The sequence below is a fragment of the Tachyglossus aculeatus genome, chromosome 17 (assembly GCF_015852505.1).
Source record: "Tachyglossus aculeatus isolate mTacAcu1 chromosome 17, mTacAcu1.pri, whole genome shotgun sequence".
NCBI lineage: Eukaryota > Metazoa > Chordata > Mammalia > Monotremata > Tachyglossidae > Tachyglossus > Tachyglossus aculeatus.
The window spans coordinates 31,771,471-31,793,855 of record NC_052082.1 but is presented as its reverse complement, the minus strand read 5'-3'; positions in this window follow the sequence as shown (position 1 = coordinate 31,793,855).

The window sequence follows — 22,385 nt, the reverse complement described above, 5'->3', positions numbered from 1 at the left end:
TACTTCCCTAGTGCTTAGTACAGTGCTCTGCACACAGTAAGCGCTCAATAAATACGATTGATGATGATGATGATGATGATGATAATATATCAGTGAAGTTAGATAGGAGGGAGAGAGCTTACTGAATGCCTTGAAGCCCATCATAAAGAGTTTCTGTTTGATGTGGAGGTGTATGGGCAGCCAGTAGATTTTTTTTTGGTAGACAATTTCCCTGCCCAAAAAAGAGCTTAAAATAATGAGGGAGAGACAGACATTAAAATAAATTTCATGTGATGAAAGCAACAGAGAATAGGATCTGTACAAAAGTGTTGTGAAGCTAGGGATGAGGTATCAGAGTGCTTATAGAACACAAAACTTAAGTTCATAGGTGACTCAGGAGGGAGGAGAAAATAATAATAATAATAATGGCATTTATTAAGCACTTACTATGTGCATAGCACTGTTCTAAGTGCCGATAATTATGGTATTTGTTAAGCACTTACTATGTGCCAAGCACTGTTCTAAGCGCTGGGGAGGTTACAAGGTGATCAGGTTGTCCCACAGGGGGCTCCCAGTTTTAATCCCCATTTTACAGATGAGGTACCTGAGGCACAAAGAAGTTAAGTGAGTTGCCCAAAGTCACACAGCTGACAGTTGGTGGAGCTGGGATTTGAACCCATGATCTCTGACTTCAAAGCCCGTGCTCTTTCTACTGAGCCACGCTAAGACAAAGAATAGTTGATGTGCAGCTATATTGTAAATAGGAAAGGGATGATTAAGTTCCTGATGGTAAAACATATACATATACATTTTCTGGGGATATAGATGGGCAAACACTGGAAGTTTTTAAGGAGTGAGCAGCACTGCTTTTTAGAAAATGATCAATCAATCAATCAATCGTATTTATTGAGCACTTACTGTGTGCAGAGCACTGTACTAAGCGCTTGGGAAGTACAAGTTGGCAACATATAGAGACAGTCCCTACCCAACAGTGGGCTCACAGTCTAAAAGAGCCACACAGTAGAGTGAAATATGGATTAGAAAAGGGAAAAGTTGGAGGCAGAGAAGTGAGGAGGCTGATGCAGTAGTCGAGGCAGGATATGACAAGGGCTCAGACCAATGCAGCAGCAGTTTGGTTGGAGAGGAAGGGGTGGATTCTGGAGATGTTGTGAAGAAAGAACTGAAAGGGTTTGGTGACTGACTGAATATATGGGGGGAAGGAGAGAGATGATTCTAGGAATATGCCAAGATTTGGGCTTTTGGGAGAGAATGGTGATGTGGCATGGGAAAGTTCAAATATGGGGGTATTGAGGGAATATGATAATTTAGGAGGTAATTATGGTAACATAAATAACCACTGTGGGGTGGCAGGGGCAGAATTTGGTGTCCTTTCTATGCCCTGCTTTCAAAAAACTGCCTGGCTCACACTGCATCATGCAGCTCCTCTGTAAAAGGTCAGGATTTTGTGGGGAGCTCTCATGCATTAATTCAATTTTATTTATTGAGCACTTACTGTGTGCAAGAGCACAGTACTAAGTGACCACATTTTAAGAGATGGGCTGGGTGGCTGAGGTTTGGAACTGTATTGGACTGTCTTAAATCTGGAGTTCCAATTAGTATTCTAAACTAGGTGCCCAACATTTATACTCCTATATAAATCTTGACAGGAACTCTTGACTATTTCATTAATTTGCATATATGCAAGAAGTCTTGAAAATAGAGCATTTGCTGATTTTTCTAGGAAATCTTCCCCTAAAGCATTGAGTCATACTTAAACCACAAAGTAGTTTAAATTGGCAGAAAACACAAGAAATCAGCAAAACTGCAGAGAGCATAGTAGCATTTGGGGAATTAAAAATGCTGCTTATCCAACATCATCACTGTGGCTGCCTAGAGGCTGGTCTAATTAGGCTACAATTCATATGCCAGAAAGCAGTTTTGTAATTACCTTCAAATGGCCAAATCAATGTAGAATCCTAAAGAGGATTATGTATTCCCAGTAATGAACAAATATGCAATTGACTGTATTCGTTATCTGGAGCACTTTGGCAAATGGTCTTCTAAAATCTATAAGTCTGACTTCACATGCACGTGGATGAAATTGTAGTTGTCTGTTTTGAGAGAGGAATGCTGAGGGCAAATCAGAAGGGATGGATATTTTCTTTGTTAATCTTTCAAATTCCAAGTGTTAACAACAAACTGTAGTAAAAAGAGTGTAGTACTTTTACTGGAATGTTTCAAAGCACGTGGCAACCATTAATTAAACTACAAAATACTCATGGGAAATTTAAAAAAAAAGATTACTGCCCTCTTTGTACTGAGTAGGAAAGGATGACCTGTTTAAATTTAAGAATAATCATGCCAAACAAATTTTTTGGACTGCTGTAACAGTCTGCTTCATTTTTTTTTCCTGTTTATTCTTTCCAGAATGTCTCTGCTTTCTGTTTTAGACAAAACACCTTGAAGATGATTGTTTCCACAGTGCCAGGTTTTAAATCTAACTGGAGCCAAGAGTGGATTGGAATAATGAAAAAGCTAATTATCTCTATATTTTGTATTTAGCAAAATACCTCACTTCCAACAGCACATGAAAATTGAACTCATTACTGGATAATTGGTAAGGGAAGATGGGTGGAAACTAGGGAGGGGAAATTGGCACTAGAGGCAAAGTGTTTAGAATGGTAAACCGAGGCAGTGGATGCATAGTGCAGATGAAAAGACCCTGAAGCATAATTTAGTTAGAAGTAATATTTTTTAAGGGGCAATAAAATTTTATGACAAAGACAATGAGAAGAAGAAATCCTATCTAAGTGTCCCATCGAAGAAATGATACACACAAAGGAAAGCTTAGTTAATCTCTTTCAAAGAAAATGTTTGTGAAATAATGAGGTAGCTTTGATGGAAGCCTTTTATCCCCTAAAACAAGTTATGGAAAACACAGCACAATAACATGAGATATATTTTGGATCTGAATTAGCATTTTTTGTGTGTGCTATGGCTACCATTGCACATTTCCTATGCCATCTAGAACAACAGTTGAAGAATCAATCATTCTTAATCCTAGGACTTCATGTATCTCTATGTATAGGAATACCATTTTTTGTTTATTATTAATAATAATCATTATATTATTAATAGTGGTATTTGCTAAGTGCTTACTGTGTGCCAGGCACTGGACTAAGCTTTGAGATTGATTCAAGCAAATCAGGTTGGACACAGTCCCTGTACCACATGGGGCTCACAGTTTTAATTCCCATTTGACAGAATAGGTAACTGAGGTCCAGAGAAGCAAAGTGACTTGCCCAAAGTCACACAGCAAACAAGTGGCAGAGCCGGGATTAGAACCCAGGTCCTTAGCACTCCCAGGCCCATGCTCTGTCCAACAGTTCATGCTGCTTAGCATCAATACAAGCAATGCACTTTCTTCTATGGGAATAATTCTTTTGAAGTTATGAAATGACCGGGCATTTTAAAAAGTGGTGTGTTCAAACACTAATCAATCAATCAATCATATTTATTGAGCATTTACTGTGTACTAAGCATTTGGGAAAGTACAATTACAACAGAGGTAGTAGACAAGTTCCATTTCCACAATAAGCATTCTTGTTGATGATGCCATTATATGCTTGCCCAGTGATGCAGTAGACAACGAAAACAAAGCCTTTCAAATCATTAATATATAATTTTAAATTATTAGCGACTTAATGTAATACTGTTTGTATTAAATAGAACAAAAGGAAATGCATTGGTGAATAGAACTATCTTTGTTTATGTGCTCCAGATCCTATATTAATTGGTAGAGCTTCCATAAGGAGGTGTGGGGAAAAAGGCTTCTGAGGAAAACAGAAGCAGAGAAAGACAGAGATGGGGAACACATTCCTGAATGCAGAGAGAAAGCAGAGAGAGACAGAAGGGAGTAGGGGTAGCGTGAGGATGGGAGAGGGGGTGGGGAAAAGAGAGAGTGAGAGAGATTGTGAGAGATAGAGAGAGGGAGGGTGAGACAGGGAGGGCGAGAGAAAGAGGGATGGTGAAAGAGAGAGGAGTGTAAGAAAGAATGAGGGTTAGAGAGGGATGGAAGACAAGAGAAGTAGAGAGGGAGAGAATGAGAGAGGAAGGACAAGACAGAGAGGAAGCACACACAAACACACACACAGGCTGACCTACTCCTTGTAGGTCCAGATTCCCCAACTGGAAGGGCAACTGCTGTCATCCAGGGTCTATTTTCTGAAATTTCCAGTATTGGGTAACTGAGGGAAAGAAAGGCTCCTTAGATCTCCAAGGCCTGTGGCGAGTGGCTCTTGGCAGCTACAACAAGAGCAGGAGCACTTCCCTTCTGGAGGAAGAATGAAAGAAATGGACAGTGAAGCGTTGATGATTAAACTTAGTTGCTCATCTCTTTTTCCCCCTAGACAATATGTTCCTTGTGGGCAAGGAATGTGGCTACCAAGTCTATTGTACTGTATTCTACCAAGCACTTATTACAGTGCTCTGCGCGCAGTAAGCACACAATAAATACAATTGATTGATTGATCTTGCCTTCTGCTTCCGCTGGATGAGACTCTTGTGTAAGCCCCATACAAGCCTTTCAAAAGCCAATGTGACCTATGGGCATTGACTTTCGCTTGGATTTTCTATTTCCACTTGACAGCATTTAAATTTGCTTCCAGGAATGTAATTGCAGCTAGTGAAGGCTAAATTTCTTTCTTTCCCTTGGTAAAGTACTTTGAATATGTGTTTTATTTTCATGCAAAGCAGTTAATGACCTGAAATGGACACAGAGACACAGAAATTAAAATCTACTTCTCAAAGTAGCATTTTAAGATAATGCTGTCATAAATATTTTATCATGTTTACCAATGCCATAATAACATATATCTACAATTGGTACCTAGAAATCTTTGCTGCCCTTGGGCCTATATATATGTTCAAAATGAAATGTTTTCCAGTAGCAAAAACATAGAGGAAATAATAATAATAATAATAATAATAATGGTATTTTTAAGCACTTACTATGTGCCAAGCACTGTTCTAAGAGCTGGGTCAGATGCAAAGTAATTGGGTAGTCCCACATGGGGCTTACAGTCTTAATCCCCATTTTACAGATGGCATAACTGAGGCCCAGAGAAGTAAAGAGGATTGCCCAAAGTCACATAGCAGACAAGTGGCAGAGCCAGGATTAGAACCCATGGCCTCTGACTCCCAAACCCGTGCTCTTTCCACTATGCCACACTGCTTCTCAAAATGTTGTCTTATGGATAGGGCACTAAATTTAGAGAGTGATGAGAGATACATCTTTGTGTTTAGTTTATGGCTGATGTCCCCGAATGTGGAAACTGTACTCTGACTGTGAAATATTAGTGAAATATTGCCAATATTAATCAATTTTATGGACATGAGGCCTATTGATATATCAATCCCTGACATTCTGAATATCTGTCTACAACAGTTGGTGAACAGTGTAAAGCTCTGAAAGCATAATCAGATAGTCAGGGCAAATGAATTATCGCTACTTTATAGATTTTTTAAAAATCTGATGTAGCCCAATTTCTCTCCCTAATCATTTGTATTGGAGCTAACCCAGTCAAAAACAATGACACAATCTCGTTTCCCTTAACATTTTTGGTATCAAAAAATAGGTCAAATTTGATTTATGATATCCTATTTTTTTTACAGATTGACTTTTCGTTTGTTTGGTATGCCCACCTTTGAATTCTGAATATCCCAACTTAATTTGGAAAGTCTGAAAGATTTGTCATATTTTCTTACTTCTTGGTTCATTCATTCATTCAATCCTATTTATTGAGCGCTCACTGTGTGCAGAGCACTCTCTCCACTCTGCTAGGTGTCTGTAATTGATTTGGGAAACTGGTACCTTTGATCAGTGTGTTCTTTTTTCTTGCGCATTTATCTTTTCTGTTGCTGCTTCTCTAGAAAATTGGAATGTACACAGTCCCTGTCCCATGTGGGGCTCACCGTGAAGCAGTGTGGCCCAGCAGGTAGAGCCCGGGTGCCACAAGATCTAGGTTCTAATCCCGGCTCTATTACTTGTCTGCCGGGTGACTTTGGGCAAGTTACTTCACTTCTCTGGGCCTCAGTTCCCTCCTCTGTAAAATGGGAATTAAGACTGTGAGCCCCATATGGGACAGGGACTGTGTCCATACCAATTAGCATGTATCCTCCTTCCCCAGGGCTTCCCTCAGCTATCTCTCATAATAATAATAATAATAATAATAATGGCATTTATTAAGCACTTACTATGTGCAAAGCACTGTTCTAAGCGCTGGGGAGGATACAAGGTGATCAGGTTCTCCCACAGGGGGCTCACAGTCTTCATCCCCATTTTACGGATGAGGTAACTGAGGCACAGAGAAGTTAAGTGACTTGCCCAAAGTCACACAGCTGACAGTTGGCAAAGCCGGGATCATCTCATCTCCCCATCCCATTTCCCCTTCTGCACTTGCTTTCAGGCCCTCTAGAACTTTGAATAGTCACCCCACCCCTAGACCACTTCTAGATATTCCCTTATACTCTGCTTTCCCTCTCTGTAATTTCTTTAATTGCTCATGTCCCTCAGTAAGTTCTAAGCAGAGACCACATCAGCAACTATATTGTCCTCTTCCAAGCACTTAGTACAGTGCTGACACTCAGTAAACACTTAACAAATACCAACGGGAAGGAGTTTGGCCTAGTGGCTAGAACGTGGGCCTGGGCACCAGAAGGTCTTCGGTTCTAATCCCAGATCTGCCCCTTTTCTGCTGTGTTACTTTGGGCACGTCAATTTACTCCTCACTTCATATCTGTAAAACGGGGACTAAGACTCTGAGCCCCATGTGGGTTAGGGACATCATCCAGCCTGATTAGCTTGTATTTATCTACCACAGTACTTAGAAAAGTGCTTGACACATAGTAAGCATTTAACAAATACCATCATTATTATTATTAGCTGGGATTAGAACCCATGACCAGGCCTTTGCTCTATCCACTACACCATGCTGCTTCTCATATTTATATTAATGTTTGTTTTCCTCCTAGACTGTAAGCTTGTTGTGGGCAGGTAACATATCTACCAATTCTGTCATGTAGTATTCTCCCAAATGCTTACAACAGTGCTCTGCACACAGTAAGTGATCAATAAATATGATCGATTGTACTTTGCACCCACTGGATATTCATTAAATGCCATTGCTTTAATTGAAGTTCAGTAATTTCCCATCTTTCTACCACTGCTGTTATTTTAGAACCTCCCACAGGGAGGTCTTCCTCTAATCGAAGAAAAAAAAAACATAACATTTACAACTAGAGTTGCCTAAATAGTTTGTCTTCTGTCTTTCCTTTTTTTTTTTTAATTTTATTGACCAGGAGAGCTTGAAGACTTGGGTTCTTATCCCTGCTCTGACACTGGCCTGCTGTGTGAACTTGGGCACATTTCCGAACCTTCCACTTGTAACTAGCTAGGTTCAATCCTAGAAATATTTGAATCAACTTCTTTTTGACTGTCATTTTCAACCTCTCCCTCCCTGCTTCTTTCTGACTCCATACCCGTCTTCCATATCCTCCCTTTGTTTCCTCTCTACTGTCCACGTTCAGCTTTCACCCCGTATCTCTCCTCCTATTCCTTTACAAATTCTTCAAAGGGATCGTATTTATCCAATGCCTCCATTTTCATTCCTCCAACTCCCTTCTTGATCCTTTACAATCTTGTTTCCACCTCCTTCACTCTCCAAGGTCACCAGTGATCAGTTTCTTTCCAAATCTAATAGACTCTATTGTAATCTAATCTACCTTGATTTCCTGTCTGCCTTTGAAACCATAGATCATAGACCCCTGCATCGATTGATTATTTCCCTGGGAAACCCGACATAATCTAGATTTTTTTGACTTGGTTCTCTCTTGGCTTTCCTGCTTTGACTCTCTCCATCCCTCAAGGCTCTATTCTTGGTCCCCTTCTCAATCTACACTCACTCCTTTGGTGAGCTTATCAGTTCTCACAGCTTCAACTATCATCTCTTTACAAATCTATCCTATTAGCCCTTTCTCCTGCCTCCAAGACATCTATACCTGGATGTCCCAACGGCTCTGCATTCTCTATAGATTCAAAACTGAATTCTTCATCTTCCTTCCTAAATCATCTCCTCCACCTACCTTTCCTTTCACAGTTGACAACACTGCCATATCCCAGAATCTCATGTAATGAAAAATAAAAGAATAGTTCTAAGAGTTTCTCTTAGAAACCAGCTCATTAATAATGTCAAGTGGAAAGAATAGTCTTCTGTCACTAAGGCGTTATACTCAACCTTCAGTACACTTAATTTCAGGAGATAGTTTTAATCATCATTTATTATCCATACCAAATGTGAATTGTTGTCATGGAATCAAACTGTTAAAACACTAAAATATTAAAAGAGAACTTGTCCCATGTGTCCTGACAATTAAAATCAATATTAAATTAACTAAAATGTAGTATTTAAAGAGGATTCATTTGTCTTTTAGCAAGTTCATTAGATGGTTGAGGGCAGGTGAAAAGAAAGCTTTCTAAAACAGAAATAGTTTAGTCTCATGCAAAATACATTTAGGATTTTGACAACTAGCCTTTTACTTGAAAGGAAGTCAATTCATTAGAAATGGAAGAAGCTATCTGCTACTGAAATTTTGTTTTCAAAGAATGTATTTACAAAAGCGCAATCTAGAATGGGACCTCATTTACTGTAGAACTGGGATCAAAATAGGAGTGAAGAAACCAAATGAAAAGTTTAAAAGTCGGTCTTTCATTCTTTCAAGACCAACCTCCTTCCATTCTGACAAGAGTTGCAGCACATGTGGGGTAGAGTTTTTAAATTCTGAGGCCGTCAAGAAGGATCAGAGATATTCTGAATCACACAGAACATCCCAAAGAGAGCTATGGGTAGGAAGAAATCCTGAATAGAGCAAAATGCAATTTCTACGTTCTTTTTGCCTCTGTGGTCCTAGAATTTATGATGAGCATGTTTCAGTGCTTTTCAGTGATGACAGTAGAAGAGTACATACTGCCGTTTTGCTTCATCTTGTTGTTGTTTTGTTTTGTCTGAATTGTCCCAGTTGCACTGAGACAGGAGGAAATTCTACAAGGGCAACAGTTGCTGAGCACATGTCACAGTGCAAGTAGTTTTGGAAAAATCCTAGTTACACATAAGTGAATTCCTCTTGAAGTGGGAAGTGCTTGTGGGCAGGAGCTAGGCACTTTCATTCATTCATTCATTCATTCAATCATATTTATTGAGTGCTTATTGTGTGCAGAGCACTGTACTAAGCTCTTAGGAAGTACAAGTTGGCAACATATAGAGATGGCCCCTACCCAACAATGGGCTCACAGTCTAGAAGGGGGAGACAGACAATAAAACAAAACATGTGGACAGGCTTCAAGTCATCGGAACAAAAGTGCGTGGAACTAAGCGTGTGTATTCCTCCCAAGAGGGAAGACTTCAGTTTGAATGGACGCAGGGTTTACAGGCATAGGGCAAAAAAGTAAAATAAATGTATTCCTCCTGAGAGGGAAGTTCAATATGATGTGTGTGAATAATTAAAATAAGGGTATTCCTCTTGAAAGGTAAGTTCAAATACCCACGTGGAATAAATTTTGTATGGCTCAGCCTTTCTGACTTGGGTCTCTCACTCTAACCATGCTGACCTCAAACCCGTCCCTGTTCAGTGGGTGACAGAATCCCATGCAAGACAGGGACTGTTTCCAACCTAATTAACTTGTACCTGCCCTAGTGTTCAGAACAGCGTTGGACACATAGCGAGCACTTAAAAATACCATTAAAAAAGATGAAAAACAAACAAAAAAACCTGACTAGCTTGTATCCACCCCAGGGCTTAAGACAGAGAAACAGTGGAAAGAGCACGGGCTTTGGAGTCAGAGGTCATTGGTTCAAGTCCCGGCTCCACCAATTGTCAGCTGTGTGACTTTGTGTAAGTCACTTAACTTCTCTGTGCCTCAGTTACCTTACCTTTAAAATGGGGATTAAGATTGTGAGCCCCAGGTGGGACAACCTGATCACCTTGTAACCTCCTCAGCGCTTAGAACAGTGATTTGCACATAGTAAGCGCTTAATAAATGCCATTATTATTATTGTTATTATTATTATGTAGTAAGCACTTACAAAATATCATAAAAAAATAAATCCAGGGACAGTGCCCTGGTGTAGTTAATTACAATACAAAAAGAGTGCACTGTTTTTGTTGTACTTCATCTCGAAGTGAAATATAAATTGACATCATTTCAAACATAGCTTGAGAAGTAGGGCAGTCTAAATCATGAGACTGGGAGTCAGAAGGACCTGGGTTCTAATCCTACCTCCACCACATGTTTGCCATTTGACCCTGGGCAAGTCATTTAACCTATCTGCCTCAGTTACCTCACCTGTAAAATGGGGATTAAGCCCATGAGCCCCATATGTGACAGGGACTCTGTCCAGCCCTATATGCTTGTTCCCAACCCAGCATTTATTACAGTGTCTGGCACATAGTAAGCACTTAAATACCAAATTACAGTTTTAGTATTGTATCTAAAGAACTTGGAAATTAATATATCTAGAACAGGAATAGTAATAACATATTTGATGCAAAAGAAGCCAAATAGTTATTTAATTGTGTGAGAGCTGAAATATTAGTACAACTGTATATTTCTTCTCAGCAGACTGGGTCTTACGCCTATGATTTTGAGGTGCATTTAAATATTTAAGAAAATTTTGTAAGAGCATTGATGCTTTAAGTTAATTTATATTGAATAAGCAAATTGATATTTCTGCATACCAGACTTTTTTGAGGTTGAAAGGTAAATATATTTAAATTTAAATACCTTCAAGTTCATTTCTTGATTTTTGCAGAACCCTTCAATTCCCTGTTATATAGTTTGGTTTGAGGCACTCTACTTTCATTCATTCATTCAATCATATTTATTGAGCACTTACTGTGTGCAGAGCACTGTACTAAGCGCTTGGGAAGTACAAGTTGGCAACATATAGAGACGGTCCCTACCCAGCAGTGGGCTCACAGTCTACTTCTTCGGGCCTTAGGTCTCTCATTTGTAAAACAAATAGAAAATATGTTAGTTCATTCAATTGTAAATACTGAGTGCTTACTGTGTGCAGAGCACTGTATCCACTGTGATGATCTTGTCTCTACCCCAACACTGAGTGTGTGACATATCATAAGTACTTAACAAATATCATCATTATAGCCATCTATTTTTTTATTCCTTTATTTCTATTCCTGACTCTGATATAATGAGAAGCATCTTGTGTCGAGCACAGGTTAAAACTCTACGTAAGCATGGGGGGGGGGGGGGGAGGGTGTGTGTGTGTGTGTGTGTAATTCCAAGGACCTTGCCCGATGATAAACAGTGCTTTGCCAGGACAAGGCTATAGGTGAGGCAGTTTGTGAGTGTCTCAGTGTTCTGTAGTCATTCCAGCTGTTTAACCTCTCAAAAGCAGAGCAAAACAGGTACGCTTCACTTCCCATTCTCAGGCACCAGAATTGTCCATTTGAAGCAGTTTCTGCCTACTTCAATTGGCTAATCTGTACAGAGAAAGAGGGAGGTGCTTATTCTCTTTCATTTGTTCAGAAAGGGCATTGATGTGCTTCAAACATTTCAAGTTTGAACTGATTCATGCTATCTCCTTCATAAGGCTTTCTAAAAATTGCAGTAGGATTTGATCAGGGAATGAGTCATCTTCATTCGTTTCCAGCATTTTTGTCAGGTTTCCAGAATACTTGGAGTTTTTTCTAATTATTTTCAGTGAAATATTGCTTATTAATACTCTACATCATGTAAAATAAATAGGGGGCATAGGAGAAAGGGAGAGATGTTATCAATCTGTGCAGTGCTGTTGATCAAACTGATGAATGAGCCACAATTCCTTCTTCATTATGTGCTGTACAGCTTTCCCCTTATTCCATTATTACAATTGCTACCCAGGCATTCAGCATCATTTGATCCTTTCCCTGTGGGTCACAATCTTTTCATAGCCTCTTCTCTGAGTAAATCCACTCATCAGCCAGTCCTGAATCCCAGGACTGGGATACATTTGCTGCTGTTCCCTATTTCTTTATGATTTTGCCATACTTTCTTTAAAACAACTTCTTGTTTTTCCTTCCTTTTGACTAATACATTTTCTTTTCTCCTGCTGTTTCTTAATCTCTTTGATGTCTTTTGACCATTCCTGTCTCCTGGAAACATTGTCTAGCTTTGGTTTTATCAACACATCCCACTCCTGGTTCTCCTTGCACAGTTTTGGCTCCTCTCTCTCAATCTTTCTGGCTAGTGGTCTTTCTACAACTTTCCCCTCAACTGAGGCTGTCCCTCTAGGCTCTGCTGTGAACTCAGGTCTCCTATCACTTTATATCCACTTGCTTGGGTAGCTCTCAACTCCCAAGGCTTTAGGTCTTCCCCTCAAGACTGTGATCTCATCGTGGGCAGGAAATGTATCTGTTATATTGTTATACTGTACTCTCCCAAGGGCTTAGTACAGTGCTCTGTACACAGTAAACACTCAATAAATAAGATTGACTGACTGAACTAAAATCTACCTTGCTATCCCTGAACTTTCAATTCCTCTACAACCTTTGCATTTCCTTTCTCCTTTAGGACATTTCCACATGAATGTCCCACCAACACTTAAGCTCAACATATCTAAAAGTGAAGTTCTCATCTTGCTTCCCCAAACCTTTTCCCTACTTAATTTTGCCATCACATTTCAGAACACTACATTCTCCGTCTTAGAGTTCTACAAGCTTGATATTACCCTTAAGTCCTCATTTTCTTTCAATTCAGACAGTTTGTGCTAAATCCTGTCATTTTTTCCTACACAATGTTTACTGTATCCACTCCTTCCTATAAATTCAAATGACCTCCACCCTTCAGATGCTTGTTAAATCTCAAATCACCCTCCTGATTGTTCTCCCCACCAGTTTTTATTCACCTGGTAGCTTTCTTTTCTCCAAGTGGATGCCCAATTTTGGGAAAAAAATATCTTTTATCTGCAACGAGGTAGATCAAACTGTAGAAATGAGACCAATCACTAGTGATCATTATCCCTTCCCTCACAGACCAAACAATCTAGTCTGCGAGGCAGACATGTAAACAAATTACAGATAAGAGAAAGGAATAGCGAATATAAGATTATCATTGCGGTATTGATTAAGTGCTCACAATGTATCAAGCACTGATTTATGCAATGGGGAAGATGCAAGCTAATCATGTTGGACACAGTACCTGTCCTACATGGTGTTTATTCATTCATTCAATCACATTTATTGAGCACTTACTGTGTGCAGAGCACTGTACTAAGTGCTTGGGAAGTACAAGTTGGCAACATATGGAGATGGTCCCTACCCAACAATGGGCTCACAGTCTAGAAGGGGGAGACAGAAAACAAAACATATAGACAGGTGTCAAAATCATCAGAACAAATAGAATTAAAGCTATATGCACATCATTAACAAAATAAATAGCAAATATGTACAAGTAAAGTGGAGTAATAAATCTGTATAACTATATACAGGTGCTGTGGGGAGGGGAAGGAGGTGGGGGGGATGGGCAGGAGGAGAGGGAAAAGGGGGCTCAGTCTGGGAAGGCCTCCTGGAGGAGGTGGGCTCTCAGTCGGGCTTTGAAGGGAGGAAGAGAGCTAGCTTGGTGGATGTGTGGAGGGAGGGCATTCCAGGCCAGGGGGAGGACGTGACGGCGGGACAGGCAAGAACAAGGCACAGTGAGGAGATCAGCGGCAGAGGAGTGGAGGGTGTGGGCTGGGCTGTAGAAGGAGGGAAGGGAGCTGAGGTAGGAGGGGGCGAGGTGATGGAGAACCTTGAAGCAGGGAGTGAGGAGTTTTTGCTTGATGTGTAGGTTGACAGGCAGTCACTGGAGATTTTTGAGAAGGGGAGTAACATGCCCAGAGTGTTTCTGCACAAAGATAATCCACGCAGCAGAGTGAAGTGAAACCTGAAGTGGGGAGAGGCAGGAGGATGGGTGATCAGAGAGGAGGCTGATGCAATAATCCAGTCAGGATAGGATGAGAGATTGAACAAGCAAGGTAGTGGTTTGGATGGAGAGGAAAGGGCGGATCTTGGTGATGTTGTGGAGGTGAGACCGGCAGGTTTTGGTGATGGATTGGATGTGTGGGGTGAACAAGAAAGCAGAATAGAGGATGACACCACGTTTGCGGGCTTGTGAGACGGGGAGGATGGTAGTGACGTCTAGAGTGACGGGAAAGTCAGGGAGAGGGAAGGGTTTGGGAGGGAAGATAAGGAGTTCAGTCTTGGACATATTGAGTTTTAGATGGCGGGCAGACATCCAGATGGAGATGTCCTGAAGGCAGGAGGAGACACAAGCCTGGAGAGAGGGAGAGAGAGCAGGGGCAGAGATGTAGATTTCGGTGTCGTCAGCATAGAGATGATACTTGAAGCTGTGGGAGTAAATGAGTTCAGCAAGGGAACGAGTTTAGTTAGAGAACAGAAGGGGACAAAGAGCTGACTCTTGAGGAACGCTTACGGTAAGGAGATGGGGGGGGCGGGGGGAGGAGGAGAATAAGTCTACCTTCCCCTCTAAATTTATAAGCCCTTAGTGGGCAGGGAACATATTTACCAAGTCTGTTATATTGTACTTCCCCAAGCTCTACATACAGTAAACACCTAATACGTATGACTGATTATGACATCTTGCTGACAGTATATTTTAATTTATTGATGTTATTTATTTCACAGTATTTTGGATGATTCCTAGTGTTAATATTGTGCAATCATTCATCTACCTGCAGGATTCCTTCCTTCAAGGCATCATCTTGGGACCATTCTTTGTACTTAAAAGTCACTTAAAGAAATAATAGGTTGTCATGGAACATGAATAAGTGGATGGGGAGAAAAATCAAAGTGTGAATTAATGTCAATGTGAAGACTATGTTAAGAGCCTTGGGAAAAATGTTTATTACCTCTGATTTTTGGGCTAATGGTGACAGTCAAATCATGGGTAAGTATAAGTGAGTCATTAAAATAACACGAGATTTACCACCCAGCAAGAAACTCACCAACCAACTCAGAGCCTATGGAGATGATGAAATTAATGGAAATCATAGAGATCCTATAAAGGCAGTGAATGATGAACAAGCCTGAAAGTGAGGGCAGGGGGTTAGCTACATCCAAGCAAAACCTATTTTTAGGGGCAGCTTGTCCAGGGGTCATAATTTTTTCTAAGAAGGGATAACTAAGTAATGGACCATTTATGTTTCAGTTAGTCTCCCTAAGGAGTTTTCCCAAAAATTAGCTTTTATCCCAATACTTTGAGATTCCCTGCCTCCCTATTCTCAGACATTTCCTCATTCCCAGTGGTACCTCCACTGGACTATCTAATGTTTCAGGTAGGCATAAGCATCTGGTAAAATTGTAACTGTAGTATTTGTTAAGTGCTTCCTATGTGCCAGACACTGTATTAAATGCTGGGGTAGATACAAGATAATCACGTTGGACACTGTGATTGTCCCACAAAGGGCTCACGACCTTGACCCCCAGTTTATAGATGAGATAACTGAGGCATAGAGAAGTGAAGTGACTTTCCAAAGGTCACATAGCAGACAAGTGGTGAAGCCAGGATTAGAACATATGACCTTCTGACTCCCAAGCCAATGCTCTATCCACTATGCAATACTGCTTCTGCTACACCATCCTTATTACCTGAGAGCCTTTCAATGTTCTCTTTGACAAGATTTATGGATAATGAGATTCTTAAAATACAATTAACTCATCTCATTCAGGCAGTGATTACCATAACCAATGGTCTCGATTTCTTCATCCACAAATGGACAAGATTTTACCATCAATATCATCATCTTTGATGATGAAGTACATATATCTGATCATTGTATTCTGTTATCTAGGTAGCACATTGTCTAATGATAGGATAAGGATGTAAAAACCTATTCAAGATGGTTATACATCATTTGGAAGTGTGACAAAATATAATGCAAAATAGGACCTCGAATCAGACTAAATTCAAGATTTATAGAGCAATTGTAGTATCTCTCCATTATGGATGTAAGACAGGCTTATTACAGAGGCAACATCCAACTATATCAATCTCAATGGTGCCACCTTTGTGCAGTAGTTCATATCAAGTGACAGACAGGTCACATACAGTGACACAACCCAACAACATCAACACAATGCTTACCACATCACTTGGGTAGGTCATCTGGGGAGAATGGACAACTCCAGGATACCCCAACATTTGTTCTATGATATAAATTTATTTAAGTGAGGTAAATCGAAAGATGTTATGCCTTAAATGATACGGCATAGCATGAGAGTCTGTAGCAGAAGATGGATAAGTCTGGCAAAAACCAATAAGAAGTGGAAGAACTATCATGGAGCAGAGGTTTAAGAAAAACCCTGGTACTAAGAGATAAATGAAAATAGTTTCAGATGCAGTGCATCACAAACACCATTGCAGCATGGGACAGTCTTCACAGAACTTAGAAGTAAAAACACCATCATCAGAATCATCTTTTGGATTACAAGATGATATTAAAGTTGAGGTTCTTTTATTTTTCTCCCAGTTGAATTGTTCAAACATTGAAAAAAAATCTGAAAGTGGTTGGTTTTTTTTTTTGTTTATTTGTTTTTTTCCCTCCCAGGGGTTAATTCATCCAGTAGTTTATGGATTCTCAAACTGAAGCTCAGGACACAGAACAGTGAAGTGTCTCCAAGCACAAATGACCTTCAGGATTTGTAATGGAAATCATATCTGGATTGGGACAGATTGGGTTAGATTTGAAGTTTCAACTCTTCCTGGAAACTTTAAGAACTTACAGAACACACACTAGAAGGTAAAATTAGTTTATCAATAAATTAGGAGAATAAAACTGGCCATTTTAACCCAGTTTTGTTGGGTGAGACAGTAAGGAGTAATCCTCAAGCAACTGTGGATCAGTTAACTAAAAGGAAGCTTGCCTAAGCAGGGAGGAAAGAGCAAAGATTTTCAAGGCAGACTGAAGTAATCTTTAACAATGGGATAAAGCAGTGGATTGTTGGAAGACATTAATAGCAGATGGTCCAGCTTGACAAGCAGTGATAAGAAGAGTTAGGGCTTAAATAAGCAGTAAGGAAAGAAAAGATTATTGGTCCAAGAGAAAAGACTTCAGTATCAATGTACCCAAATACTTTAAACTGAAAGAAAATAGTGTAGTTGCCATTATCCTTTATCTACCTAATCATTTTTAATGAATTCAAATTCCTGTTAATTTTTTGAGTAAAAATAAATCACAGTGTCAAATGTCATCTATTGATAAGGACCTAGTGTCCTTAGGTCCTTTTGAGCCAAGAAATGTAAAAAATGCTATATTCTTAATTTGCAAATACATAAATACATATTTTTCTGTGTATTTAGCTGCATCAACTTCTAGACTGTGAACCCGTTGTTGGGTGGGAGCCATCTCTATATGTTGCCGACTTGTACTTCCCAATAGCTTAGTACAGTGCTCTGCACACAGTAAGCGCTCAATAAATACAATTGAACGAATCAACCAAAGTCATACCAATTCTTCTTTTCTCTTCTGTGTGCGTCTAGATCATTGTAAGTGTAATACAACTTTGGCTATAGCTTTCCCCATTGTGCCTTTTTCTGAAATTTGTAACTACAGTGTCTGTGTTTTTTTAGCAGCAAGTATTTGGAAGTCTATAGTAAGTCCATGATTAGCTTTCAGTTCTCTCTCCCAGTAATTCAGATAGATCAAGCAACACTGCAGGTCCTTTAGATCATCACTTATTGACCTGTGGTTATTTGCTCTAAAGGAAAAAAAATGTATTTCACTTGGAGTTATACAGTACAGTTAGAACAGTGTGGCTCAGTGGAAAAGAGCCTGGGCTTTGGAGTCAGAGGTCATGGGTTCGAATTCCGGCTCTGCCACATGTCTGCTGTGTGACCTTGGGCAAGTCACTTAACTTCTCTGAGCCTCAGTTACCTCATCTGTAAAATGGGGATTAAGACTGTGAGCCCCATGTGGGACAACTTGATCACCTTGTATCCACCCCCAGCACTTAGAACAGTGCCCTGCACATAGTAAGTGCTTAACAAATGCCATCATTATTATTAGTAGTATTATGGGTTCAAATCCCAGCTCCGCCAATTGTCAGCTGTGTGACTTTGGGCAAGTCACTTAACTTCTCTGGGCCTCAGTTACCTCATCTGTAAAATGGGGATGAAGACTGTGAGCCCCCCGTGGGACAACCTGATCACCTTGTATCCTCCCCAGTGCTTAGAACAGTGCTTTGCACATAGTAAGTGCTTAATAAAAGCCATTATTATTATTATTATTATTAACACATGACCTGGGGTGTAGCAGGCAGAAACAGCCCATAAGTAAGAAGGAGAGAGAGTACTAATAGAGAACTTGGAGGCTAAGCTCTTTGACAGCAGAAATGATGTTTACTGACTCTACTACATTCTCCCCAGCACTTAGGACAGTGCTCTGAGCACGGTAAGCACTGAATAAATATCATTCATTGATTTTACAGGGGGGAGATAGGTAACTAATAGATGGTCCAGAGGAGACTTGATGGAGAAGAGATGCAGGCAGGAAAGAATGATAGCAGGGAAATGGGGTGAGAGCTAGATGGAGGGTTACAGAGGACACTTTTTTGTATGGCATTTGTTAAATGCTTATTTATGTGTCAAGCACTTTTCTAAGAACTGGACTAGATACATGTTAATCAGGTCAGACAGAGTCCCTGTCTAACATGAGGCTCACAGTCTACGTAGAAGGGAGAACAGGGCTATTGAATCCTCATTTTACAGTTGAGGAGGCTGAGGCATAGGAAGGTCAGGTGACAAAGTCCAAGGTTCCTCTGCAAACAAGTGGCTGAGCCAGGATTAGAACCCAGGTCCTATGGCTTCCTGGCCTGTGCTTTCTCCATTAGCCCAAACTGCTTACCATAGTATAGGGGAGATTTAAATTTTGAAGCCAGAGGGAAAGAACCTGTCAAGAATGAGAGGTTAAGAAGTGTTGGGAAGAAGAGTACTTCCCAAGCACTTAGTAGCAGGAGCAGCATGACCTAGTGGAAAGAGCCCGGGCTTTGGAGTCAGAGGTCATGGGTTCGAATCCCGGCTCCACTATATGTCTGCTGTGTGACCTTGGGCAAGTCATTTAACTTCTCGGAACCTCAGTTACCTCATCTGTAAAATGGGGATGAAGACTGTGAGCCCCACGTGGGACATCCTGATCACCTTGTATCCCCCCCCCCGTGCTTAGAACAGTGCTTTGCACATAGTAAGTGCTTAACAAATGCCATTATTATTATTATTAGTAGTAGTAGTAGTAGTAGTAGTAGTAGTAGTACAGTGCTCTGCACACAGTAAGCACTAAATAAATACGATTGAATGAATGAATGAAAGAGTAGACACTAGTGTCTTTAAGAGGCATGGGGATAGGGTCAATTGCACAACTGGGGCAGTTGGGAGACCCCTGCCATCAGGAGGTGGAAATTAGGGAAAAGAGGAGGAAGGGGCAGTAGACTGTTGAGGAGGCACTGGAGAGACTTTGAGAACTATCCACCTAGTCATGTCTATTTAACTAACAGCACAAGAAAATCAGGGAATATCAGTAATTTATGTTAATGTCTATCTCCCTCTCTAGACTGTAAAGTCCCTGTGGGCAGGGAACCTATCTACCAACTCTGTTAGATTGTACTCTCCCAAGTGCTTAATATAGTGTTGTGCATGCAATAAACAATTAATATGATCGTTTAGTTATGGAAGAAGGTTGAGGAGGGAACAGGTTTCAGGGGAGAGTTAAAAGTTTGGAATAGTTGGTGGGGGGGAAAGCTTATGGGACTTGAGAAGGTGTAGTAGGACCCTGTTCTTATACAAATGACAGTTCCTTGAGCTGTTTCACCAGGGTCAAAGACAAAGCATTTTACACATGAAATGGCCAGACAACATTCTGGACTATGAAGGCAATCAGCTCAAAGCAATGTTCATTCACTTATTCATTCAGTCATATTTATTGAGCACTTTGTGGGCAGAGTACTGTACTAAGTGCTTGGAAAGTACAATTCAGCAACAGAGATAATCCCTACCCAAAAATGGGCATCACAACCCAACTCTGGGGAGTGGGCAGGACAATAGACAGCAGCAGGATGCTCAAGCATATGCACATTCTAGTTAGGAAAGTTACTAGTTAGGAGGAAAGAATTAACAGTATCACAGAATAGTTAAACCCAGTATCAAATAGTGAGTCTAAACAGTGGACTTGGAAAACCAAAGCAGCAGTCAGACCAGCCTGGTAGGCAGCAACTGGGAGAAGGTTTGCCCTCCTCAAGGTTAGCATTGAAAAGTTAAGCGGAGCAAGAGGCCAGCTCAAAACCCGAAATTAGACACTATGTGGGATTAGCGTATTATACCAGGAAGCCTCTATCCTTAAATGCCTGGTTCGACCTGTCAGTCACAACAGTCCCTTCTGTTACAACAGCAGGCATTGATCGGATCTCAGTCTGTAGCAGCAGTTTCAGAAATAAAAGACAGTTATGTAAATTGTGTATATCTATCTCTCCCTCTTTATAAGCAACCGTTACTCTCCCCACTTACAAAGTCTTATTGAAGGCACATCTCCTCCAAGAGCCCTCATTTCCTCTTTTCCCACTCCCCTCTGAATCACCCTGAATTGCTGCCTTTACTCAACCCTCCTTCAGTCCCACAGCACTTAGTTACCTATCTGTAATCTATATATTTTATGTGTGTCTCTCCCCTCTAGACTTTGCGCTCATTGTTGGGAGGGAATGTGTCTACCAAACATCATATTGTACTCTCCCAAGCATTTAGTACAGAGCTCTGCACAGAGTAAGTGCTCAAAAAATATGATTTACTGGTAGATACATGCATCAATCCTGTGAATAAGGATATGTACAGAAATGTTGAGAAGGTGGGAGTGAGATGGGTATCTAAGTGCAGTAAGAAGGAAAAATAGGGTGAGAGAATGAGAGCTCAGTCAGGGAAGGCTCTCTTGAAGAAATATTATTTTAGCAGGGTTTTGAAGATGGGGAGTGTCCAGGTCTATCAAATATAAGTGGGGAGGGAGATCCAGGCAGGTAGGAGGGTTTAAGCAAGGGGTCACTGACAGGGGAAATGAGAATCAAGGCACAGTGAGGAGGCTGATAGAGATATCAAATGGCCAGGCTAAATTCTAATGGGAAAGGAGAAGGGACAAATAGCTAATTGAAAGAGCTAATTGAATGCATCATCTTTTATAATGAAGGTCAACTATACCTATCTACACATATATATGATAGTATTACTAAAAACAATATGAAAACCAGATTTGCTATGTCTTAGGATAATATGATTTTTGTTTCTTAAGGAATAACACATGTAATAGAACTTTCTAAAGCACTTAAAGCAATTTATTAACTGAGCCGGTGAAGAGATAAAATGCAATTACTGCCTGACACATGCAGCAGTGAGTTTGGTTATATAGGAAAACTCAAAAAAAATCAGCTTTCTTCGGTCATCAACATGACTTGTCTTTAAAATAGAGCACTTTTTAATCCAGCACTCAGCAGTACTGTGTAAATATCGATCTGCAATCAACCGCTGACACAGTTCTTTTCCTTACGCTGTATATTTACTAAACTGCAAGCACAGCACTATGACAGGCATATAAGAATGTTTTTCACCACACACAAAACGTCACTGCAACTATGTGAATTGAATACCAATTTTTATCTGTCTTCTAAATAAGATGCATCGTATAACTTAGTTTGGGGGAGTGGATAAGAATGTTCTTCAACTAAATTTTCATATTTAGAATGAACAGGTTAATAAATCTAAAACATATTTAAATGTCTTGCCTTAAGATATCCTTCATAGTTTGTGCTATTATTAAAAGATCAATCTTTGAGAAATAACTCCCAAATGTATTTTGGAATTAATAAATGTCTATGAAAAATAAAACCTTGTTTGTGATGCAATTATGATTTAAGTTTTGAACAAGAAAATTCAAAAGAAAATAGTAAAATCAACATGCCTCATGACACCCAACACTGTGGCAGGTCCAGTTCCCAAAGCATGAAATGTTAATATTAATAAGAATCATGAAGCAATTTTTGAGTTTCTGTCCCGCAGGATTGTTAATTGCAAAAATCATTATGATAGAACTGGGCCCCTAAAATGGCATGATTACAATATGAAATCTTATAAAATCATGAAAATATAGTTTTATAGTGCACGGGAATGCCTTGACAAACAATGATTTAAAAAATCACACTTCTCTGCAAGAAAATGAATGGAAAAACCCTGATTATAATTGTGCAGGTGATTAAATTGCAAGTCACTATAAATTGTTCTCTATTTTTTCCAAAAGATCTAGATGATTATCCATTTAAATGGTCTT